Source organism: Procambarus clarkii, chromosome 44 (assembly GCF_040958095.1).
Source record: "Procambarus clarkii isolate CNS0578487 chromosome 44, FALCON_Pclarkii_2.0, whole genome shotgun sequence".
NCBI lineage: Eukaryota > Metazoa > Arthropoda > Malacostraca > Decapoda > Cambaridae > Procambarus > Procambarus clarkii.
The window spans coordinates 36,171,614-36,182,904 of NC_091193.1; the positions used below are offsets into that span (position 1 = coordinate 36,171,614).

Consider the following 11,291-nt stretch of genomic DNA (forward strand, 5'->3'; position numbering starts at 1 on the left):
TGTACCAAGATATAACCATTAAGGTTCCTAGACTCATCACAAGGATAACTAGTGGCACTAAAAGGCAAGTAGTTATTTCAGTCAAACTAAAATGGAATGGAATTGGTGTATATATGACATGAATAGTATGGTTTGGTCCCATTTAGATCTATTTTCTAAACACGTTATTTTCATGTTTTTTTCAGGAGGATATTCTAGCAATAATCATCATGGTATCGTCCTCCAAAATCACCAAAATCAACAAAACCCCTAAAATTATCAAGAAAAATCCCACTTTTGATGATAAATTTTTTGAACTTTTAATTAATGAGCGAGTGAAGAAAGTGGTGGACATGCTTATCAGTGTCCATGGTATTCATGGTAAAAGGAAAATTTATATCATCTCCAAGTTGGAAGATTGCTGGAATATGAGATCAACTATTCCACTAAAGCGAGACACTTATATAAATTTATGTTTATCATTGTTAAGAGATCCAGCATATTCACATGATACTCTTAGGAAATTTAATGTTTTAACCCATAATGAATGTGGTGATTACATGTTTGGACATCCTGTTATCGTCAATGATAACCAACGAACAGGAAGTCAGATTGATATTCAATACTCATGTTCGGAAGTTATTATCGGGACAGTGACTACTGAACAAGGACTGGTCAATGGTTTCATAAATACAGGAAAAATTACATTTACAAGTGTTAGGTGTACCTTTCTTGAATATTCAAAGGCTAAAAAATTCTATGATATGTTCATTTTAAATTGAACTATATTTTTTTTTTTTTAAATCAGTTCATATTTAGGTAGGGTTGATTTTAGGTTTGGTCATATAGATATTTAGGTAAGGCTGCGATATTGACACTACTAAATACCTAACCATAAAAATACCTTTATGGTTTATATGACAGACAATCTGTAAAATATTTTTTAATAAATGGAATCATCCAGTCTGCTATATCTATGTGGTTTTCATGTGAACCCTGCTTTGTTATAATAAGAATAACTTCATATATAATGAAAAAATTCTAATACAAGCATATATTTATTTATTTACCATAATTTTTGAAAATATATTTTCAATTTTCTTCTATAAATTTACCATGGTCTGTTACTGTAGGTGTTTACCACAGCTCTGTTTTTGTATATTTATACCAGGGGAGCCAGACAGATCACTGATAAGTGATCCAGTCACCAGAGACACTAGTGTGTTGTACCAGTCACCAGACACACTAGTGTGTTGTACCAGCTTCACACCAGTGGGCTATTTAGAATTTATTTCAGAAAAATTATGGTAAATCGCAAATACACAAATAAACAAAGAAAACAACTATTTAATCATAGAAAGAAATTGGTATAGGTTATAAAAAAATGAATAAAAATCTTCTAATTGATAATAATAAGATCAATGACAAGTTTTTACTAGGCCTAACTCTAATTATGAATCAAAATTTATGTTTAAAACTTTCAAATTTTTCTTCATTCCAATATTATGGAAAAGATAATATACTCCATATACATCCTGTATTATGTGAAATGAAGCCACTAGGTTTACTGGGCCAGTCATTAGATTCACTTTATCTTTCAAAGAAAATTATACCTAAAGAAATTCAGATAATATACATTAGCCCTCATCATATTTTTTCTCACGAAACCAATGGCCAAATTACAGCTGATTTACTCTTAGGTGGTTTCAAGAATAATATTACGCCACTTTATCTCTTAAATGAACATGATCTAAATTCCCTTGTTGCAAATCCCTCTCACAGATTTAGACTTATAGATGGTCGATCGGTAGAAATGTTTGATAATATGTGGAAGCTAGGAACTAATGATTGTGCAATTGATAGTAAAGATCATAATAATGATTTATTGGGAATTCGTCCCATTTTGGGCTTGTGTGATTTATTTTCTATTTCTAAGCGTTTAATATATTTAACCCAACTGAGCGATTTGATCAATAAAATTCACCAAGTATTTAATATAATTAAATATTTTTCCTATCTAATACATCCATATCGTTTGCTGGTTTCTGAAACAGGGAAATTTTATATTATGTCATTTAGTCTCCTTCATTATTTATTTTCACCTCATGCTGAAACCAAAAAAATTAAAGATATTGTGTTTTCTCATCCCCAATCTTTAATACAACGTACTGAAAATATTGAAAATATTGAAAGTAATACTCTAAATAGAATCAAAGTTAAATGCAAAGAAAATTTAATAATAGCTAGCAAAGACTTCAAATTATATCATAATTATTTAGCTCAAAGTAATTGTCGTCTACTTCTCGATATGTTACACTCTCTATTTGTAACTATTATATGGATTGCTAATGGTGGAGGAGTTATACATAAACAACATACATTGGTACGCAATTATTTGACCTTACAAGGGAATATTACCTTAAAACCCACTCACTCCCAAAATCCATATAAAGTTACATCACGAAAACCTATTCATAATCCTTGACTACCTGCTTCTTCCCAACCACCATCTCAACTTGAACTAACATCATCTCCACCATCACCGTTATCTAATAATGTTAATCAACAACTGAATTGCCAGAATCCATATGGTTTATGTCATGCACAGATTATTTACAGCTCATTCCATACAGATGAAATCAAATGTAATGAGGCTCAACATGTTCATAATTATGGTTGCCTTCATTTGTTGAATTATACTCCAACAGTTCTTGAGGAAGCCTTTAGTGAAACATTAACATCACACAGAGATAATATTCTAACTGATGTAATTGAAAATGAGATCAATATAATTTTAGCATTTATATCACAGATAAAAAAGGAGCTCGAGTCAACAATAATTTAATATATATATATATATATATATATATATATATATATATATATATATATATATATATATATATATATATATATATATATATATATACTAAATATTCTGAGATTATCTTGAGATGATTTAGGGACTATTTAGTGTCCCCGCGGACCAGTCCTAGACCAGGCCTATTTCTACCCCCAGGAAGCAGCCCATGACAGTACTGCTATAAAACAGGGGTATCAGGGTGAAAGACGCTATCCAATGTTCATATCCACTCAGCTGTGTGGTGGTCTAAATGGAAGATTATTCATGTGTAGATTCGAACTGAGGATAGTCGTGACCCATGCAGGTAACCCCCACATATTGACTAGATGACCGTCGTATCAAAACTAACACAACTAAGTCAACAAGAATGTTGTTTCGTTATATATATAATATAATCATTAGTATACATTATTAGTTTAGATGTGAGAGACATTTTTTTATATAAAATAAAATAATAATGTCACTATCAAATTCCTTATATATTATAATATTTATGATATTTTTAATTGTGATCTTTTTAATTATATATTTATATTATTCAAGAAATAGGTCAACAATTTCAACTCAGCATCCTCAACTGTCAATGAATTTCATTACAAAAACTAATACTAAACCTGCTGGTCTGTATGTTGTCTTTGAAAGTAAGTATTATATGGACCAAAATCGTGGTTACGATATGATTTCTCATGTAAATACAGTTAATTGTAATGATGATACAACGATTAATCCTAATGATGAAAATAATAATGAATTTTGTAAATTTGATACATCCATATTTGATCAATTTAGAAAAGAGAATTGGTATTTTAATACCTTAACACCGATAATTTTATTATCTATTCGTAATCTTCCAAATTTTTTACCTATTGTATATGAGAATATTGAAGATCTTCCACCCTCTGCAGATCATGAGATTACAAGCCTGCGTGAAAATATGAAGAAAAGCTCAATTGTTAATGGTAATAAGTTACCAAAATGTGTATGGGTATCTTGTTCACATATTTGGGTTAATAGTCCAAACAAATATACTCCGCAAGGTTTTCCTGTTTATTATTTTCAACTAAGGAACATATAGATGGATATTATGCCCCACTTCTTCCTATTCAATTGAAACTTAGCCCAGGTGAAAATATTATAAAATGTAAAATGTGGGCAAAAAATATTAATATAATGAGTGATCCATTTGCTGTGGTTAAATTTAGGATCACGGTTAAAATGTAGGATTTATAATACTATAAAGCATGATATACTACCCTGTTTAAATATTATTACTAAAAAGATAATTATATAAAAAATAAGGTATGTAGATTTTTTCTTGTGGAACAAATTATTCATTCTACTCTGTATCAACACATCTTTATATATTTCTGAGCTTACAAGGGAAGCTTGAGAAGCTTGGGAAGCTTGAGAAGCTTGGGAAGCTTTCTGAGCTTACAATACAAAGAACTATTTTTTTTTATCATTTTCAGATAATTATAAAATGATGGTGATATTGGTTCTATTTGTTCTTCAAGATCCCAACTGTCAACAAGGGTGGCGCAGTTGCTTTTTTTTTTGTAAACCATGAAAAAGCAATATGAAATCTACCCCAGAAAATATTCTGTTATAATACTAACAGCCCCCAAAAATATAATTCAAGTGTGGGATAAAATTGTCATATGGAGAAATAATTTAAAAATAAAAGTGGAATTTTTACAAAACTTTAATCCAACAATCAACTTGTATCATTTAGTGGAAAATTCATTTTTACTTATATTAGATAATGTTTCATCGATAAATGAAAGAAAAACATTTGCCGACGTATTAATTGATCTTCAAAACAGTGAAATAATTATTATAAAATGTGCTTCAATTACTTGGCCCTCAATAAATAAAGTAGAAAACTTTAATTTAAAACATTTTGAAGATGTTAAGATTATTTTAAGTATGAATGACTGGGAACGAAATTATGTATTGGTAAATAAGTACCTTTCATATGAATTTGCAGACATTAGTATTAAACCTCATTTAAAATCTTTAAATATTTTAACAGAAGATATAGGGAGTATCAATTCAGAAAAATTGAGAGCAAATCTACTTGATACTTGGAACAATGAAATACCCCCTATATACCCTTCTGAAGTTCTCCCAGAGAGTGAATATACTGTTACTGAAGTAAATAGCAACAAACGCAGCAGTGAGTCACAATCAGGTTCAATTGGCATGGCTTCAAAACATAGGAAGTATTACTGCCTGGTGTTATAATGGATACTGCTCATTGGGAAGCGTGTCAAAGAAAAGAAGCACAAGACACCGCCAGAGTAATAAGCTCCAGCCCTGTCAACGAAAAGAGCAAGGTTATTTTGTCTGCTCTCTTCATGTTACTAGGTCATAAGCCAAATTTTAACACAATTCATATATTTTTCCAGAAATGTTCTACCCTATCCTATCATAACATGAACCTAAACTAACACAATTAAGTTAATAAATCATGATTATAATGTAATATAATAGTAATAATTCAAATAAACAAATTGGAAACAAATTATCGAAAATAAAGAAAAGCACTCAGCCTACTATACAAGACCTGATTTGCCTAATAAGCCAAGTTTTCATGAATTAATTGTTTTTCGACTACCGAACCTAACCTAACCTAACTTTTTCGGCTACCTAACCATATATACAGTATATATATATATATATATATATATATATATATATATATATATATATATATATATATATATATATATATATATATATATATATATATATATATATATATAGATAGATATATATATAGATATATATATATATATATATATATATATATATATATATATATATATATATATATATATATATATATATATATATATATATATATATATATATATATGTGTGTGTGTGTGTACGTGTACCTATTTTAGTTTACATAAAATATAGGATGGAAGAACATGTACGTAGTAAATTAATCTCTTTTTTACTCAAAATTCAATAATTTCATTCGTTTATTATGCTATGATAGTGAACACAATGTTAAAATAAATATTTTATTTATTTATTTATATATTTTTTTCAGATGATTGAACCCTTTTTGATTAAAAATCCAGGACGTTTTACACTGTTCCCAATTAAAAATCATGATATCTTTAAAATGTATAAGAAGGCGCTAGCATCATTTTGGACAGTTGAAGAAGTAGACTTGTCAAAGGATATTGTAGATTGGGAACAGAAACTTAGTGAAGAGGAAAGTCACTTCATTTCACATGTTCTAGCATTTTTTGCCGCATCAGATGGTATCGTCAATGAAAATCTTGTTGAACGTTTCTGCCAAGAAGTACAAATACAAGAAGTGAGGTGTTTTTATGGTTTTCAGATTGCCATGGAAAATATTCACAATGAAATGTACAGTTTACTTATTAATACATACATAAAAGATTTACAGGAGCAGAACAGATTATTTAATGCTATTGAAACGCTGCCAGCTGTTAAGAAAAAAGCTGATTGGGCTCTAAGGTGGATTACCAATAGAACGGCAACATATGCCGAACGCATTGTTGCCTTTGCTGCAGTAGAGGGTATTTTCTTTAGTGGTTAATTTGCTGCAATATTTTGGTTAAAAAAACGTGGTTTAATGCCAGGTCTAACCTTCAGTAATGAACTGATTTCTAGAGATGAAGGGTTACACACAGATTTTGCTTGCTTGATATTTAAGTACTTGATTAATAAGCCTGATCAGAAATATGTATATTCTATCATTGATAATGCTGTGAAGATTGAACAAGAATTTTTAACAGATGCCTTGCCAATCAAACTTATTGGTATGAACTGTGATCTAATGGGGAAGTATATAGAATTTGTGGCTGACCGACTTCTCTTTGAACTCGGTTTTAAGAAACTTTATAATGTAGAAAATCCATTTGACTTTATGGAAAATATCTCATTAGAAGGGAAAACTAATTTTTTTGAAAAAAAAGTAAGTGAATATCAAAAATATGGTGTAATGAATTCAGATCAATACAGTTTTTTTACATTAGATTCAGACTTTTAGTTAATTAGTTGATGGATGGAATAAAACATGTTTTTTTTATATAGAATATAAATAATTTTATATAAAAATAAAAATAAAAATATATATCTATTATCTTTTACTATTTTACTTATCATATTTATATTTTGACTTGATGAATAATGAATTAAATACCTTACATTCTCTCTTTCCATTAATTACAAGACTACAAAATATGAGGTATGTAATTATGGACATAATAACAAAACCATAATCTTCTTTATAAAATATCAACATATCACATGATTACCAAGCAGTGCTACTATCGTCCGATGTAAACACCAAGTTTGGTTATCGCCATTGAATCAACTTTTCTATTTTATATTCACCAATGAATATAATTCAAAGAGAGAAATGAATCATTACATTAAGTTCCATGCAATATGCCGGTGATACAATATATAAGAGCCTCCGTATCCAGTCCAGTCAACCAGTATGCCAGAATCCTGTTCAGTAGTAATACGGGCTACTGTGTAATGGAGCTATCCAAGGAATCTTGTGGTGTAAGTACCTAAAAGTTATTTTATGATAAGCATGATGAAGCTTTGGACACTATATTATAATAAATAAATAAATAATGTCTCAGGTGCATTTGTGATGAAATCCAATCTTTCTAGGATGATATTAGCGATATCAGTGAGGGAGCCGAAGAGAAGAAGAAAAAAGATACTACTTCAACTAGCAAGTCTATTATTGTTAAAATAGAAAACCATATCCATTCCAATGATGAAAATGTGGCTTTGAGAAAGTTGGTTAATATAACGCCTGAGACTATATCAAAAAAACAACGTTATTGTGAAATTAATACTCAAAGTTTATTACAAATATTAGAATGGTTTGCTAACCACGATGGAACCGATGTGTTGCTGTATGAATTTGCCCACAGTGCATCATGTCAAAAAAAAAACTTGTACCCCGATTTGTCTAATGTTTCGCCGGGTTCGTCATCATGTAGTAGTTTCTAGACATCCACATTGTTCGGTGTTAATCTTATATTCAACCCTCTTGCATACACATGTGTCTTCATGTGTTAATGATGATTGTGGGTTGCCTGCTTGTCATAGACTGAAAACCACCAGATCAACTATAAAGTTTCGTCTTGCCAAAAAGAAGTGTGGTTGTTAACTCAATGTTGTCTTCTGGATATATATTATTGTTAAAATTTTTAATTCGACCTATCAACAGAAGCGCATTATGATATTGATTTAAGTGTTTTTTTTCCATAATATTTGACAAACGAACTTCTGTGAAGAAAAGACGCTTTCCTATTTCTGCAACGGAGGCCTGTCGCTGGATATTTATTGATTTGTACTAGTTAGTGATATGTTGTATTGAATGTTTTCTTCATACCACTGACTAGTTAAATTAATATATATTTACAAAGATATGGCAATTGTGATCTGTTGTAGGTCATTTGGTGAGATGGTGTGTTAAATGGTTTCACCATAATGTGTGAGGATTCGATGAACATTGTTTTTATTTTACTGGTCGAATCAAATAGGGGCAATCATCAGTTTCAGATGCTTCACCAACAACCGGGCTCATCATCAATGGCATTACATATTGCAATCTGTGCTCCTTCCTACTTCAATAATGAAAATGATGAGGTCTTGCAAAAGTGGAATCAACTTCAAGCTTTTTGGGGGTTTGGTAAAGGTAAATATGTGGATTTTTTTTTTCGATGAGGTAGTGAGTAAACCATTATGGAAAACTTAGTAGATTTGACTAGTTGTTTATAATATTGTAAAATGTATATAATTAAAATAAAGTATAATTTTATGAATTTTATTCCAGGTTATTATTCGTCCAATATGTCACCTGTAGAGTTCACATCTGAAAATCCATATTGTCGTTTCAAAGTAGTTTGCTATACAAAAATTCCCAATTATCGTAATGAAGATGGTATTGTGCAAATTATAATTGGAAGGGGCCTTTCAGAAGTGGAGTAAGTAATTAATAATCATATACTTGTATAATATTCTAATAATTTTTCAGTGTTAAATATGACTAGGATCCGGGAACATTAATAAATGTTTTTTTTATTTTTTTTATTCTTCCAGGGCCTACAAACAGGAAGTTATTTCAGCATTGAGTCTATTATTCGGAGGTAATGAAGTTGTTGTTAATGAAATTTTTGCTGCTGAAGTACCAAACAAAACGAACTTCAGATTTTACATTCAGCAAGTTTTTCCTAATGGTAAAAGAATTTAAAGATTTTATAATGTTTTCCGTAATAATAATTAATATCATAAAAGATGATTTCAACTATGGTATTATGCAAACTGCTCTATATTATAATATACCTTCTAGGAGAGATTCAACGTGCATCTACCACTGACACCTTTAGTCATATGTTAAGAGCATCATACAATCCAATTTTTAAGGTAAGCCTTATTATAGCTTGCACCAATCTATTTCATAGGATTTGATATCAGGTTGGCTTAAATAATCAAATTAGCTTAAAAGGGACATTATTAATGGAATGTTTTTTGACAGACAGGCAGGTAGATAGCCAGAGACAAAAATACCTACTTTTTCTGTTTCAGAATTTGTTTATTGAACAGATTATTCCAATGTTGACTTTAACTGAATAACAAATGAAGAAATATCTTGATACACTGCAAAAAGGTAAATGATTTTGATATGACCAATCCATCTACTTATCATGACATAATGACAAAAGTGAAGATATTACGGGGTATTTTTTTATTGTACCTACATTTGTGGAATTAAAAATTAAAATAAATTATTTATTGTTAATAGGAATTGATCCAGCATTGTGGGAACTGGGCAAGCAAAAAAATCCTGACCCAAAGAAATTGATACCTGTTGTAAAAGTGGGATTTCAGGAATTACAGAAACAGTTCAAGTATCAAGAAGAATATGACAATAAAATTCATAATAGTATGAAGAATATTTTGGATGGTATAAGACAATTAAGTTGTATGCGGACGATAATTAAAGTTACCATTCAGAATTTTAAGTTGAAACAGACAAATATAATGCACCGAGTTCTAAAATTGGTGTCAGCACAAGAGGTTGAAAGGAAAAAAAATCTACCACTAGAAGAAATAGAGGATCAGATTCGACTGCGATTAGAAAACTTGTATATGCAGCTGCAGGACCTCAAGGGATGTTTGAATGAACTAATGGCTCAGTCTATAAAGCCTGGTAGTTTTCAGCGAGCCCAACGGTATGGACTGGTTGTTGACAAAGTGCAGGATATATCACAATACCTAAAATGGCAGCAAGATGCACTTCAGGCTATAGTTAACATACTTAAGGAAGATATACAAGTGGTCGTTAACATAAAGAAGAACATCAGCTAAGTTTTGAGAGTTAAGGAAATTGGCTAACCGTCAACCAACTTCCCCAAACCACATTCAAACATTGGTAATTATCCCTATCATTGTTTTACTTTTAACACCTCCCTTCACCCTTTCAGGGAGGGTATGATGCTACACTGAATTTTTTTGGTTCGTAACCAGCAAAACATATTGAACTGATGATATTTCACTCTCTCAGGGAGGGTATGATGCTACACTGATTTTTTGTTTGTAACCTGCAACACACACATTGAATTGATGATAGTCAATAAATTAAATTTTAGTCTAGTTCCTTGTTTTTTTTGTTTTTTTGGTTTTCCACATACAATAAGTGCACTCTGCCTATTAGGCAAAGTATTATAATAATTTTGCTAGATATTGATGACACTGACATTTTAACGGAAACTTGAAATAATTGACCTAGAATGTAACAACAATGTTTGTGTTGTCTTACAGGAATAATTTAGTCAAATAAGCACAAACTGTAAACTGCCAGCTCAACCAAGAAAGCCTGCCAGTGATTGGTCAATATAAAATATTCAGCGTGTGAGGGTTAATATCAGAGTCAGTCGATTTTGCTCCAGCATGGAGGACACACCTACAATTTCCTCTCCATTAACATGTGGACAGAAACAACAAGAAAGAAGTGATAATAACAATACTAGTGTTGATGAAGAACCATTACCTTCATCATCCACGTCTTTACCTTTGGGACAAAAAGTTAATGAAGGGTGTGAGAGAGAAGAAGAGGTGATACAAAAAAAGGAATTTGAATTAAAAATTAGCCAAATGTTGGAAAAAGGTGGGCATGGAAGCCGGAAAATTTTCACTCGAGAAAAATTAGCACAATACATTGAGGAAGTCAAAAATGCTAAATTGAAACTGACTACAAAGACATCTCATGAATATGATCTATTGTCTTGATATGATGTCAAAAATCTATTTGGGGATGACGTCTTAGTAACCATCGACGAAACTGAACGAAGAATGAGGCGGGGGACATGGCGTAAACTGACCAGTGACAATCGTCATTCTACTACGGCTGTAACAACAACAACCACAACAACAACAA

The 11,291-nt window shown here is 30.7% G+C and overlaps 1 pseudogene; it reads left to right on the forward strand.

The window, feature by feature from the left end:
* Window positions 1-5,903: 5,903 nt before the first annotated feature.
* On the forward strand, window positions 5,904-6,875 carry LOC123749867 (ribonucleoside-diphosphate reductase subunit M2 pseudogene; annotated as a pseudogene).
* Window positions 6,876-11,291: the final 4,416 nt, after the last annotated feature.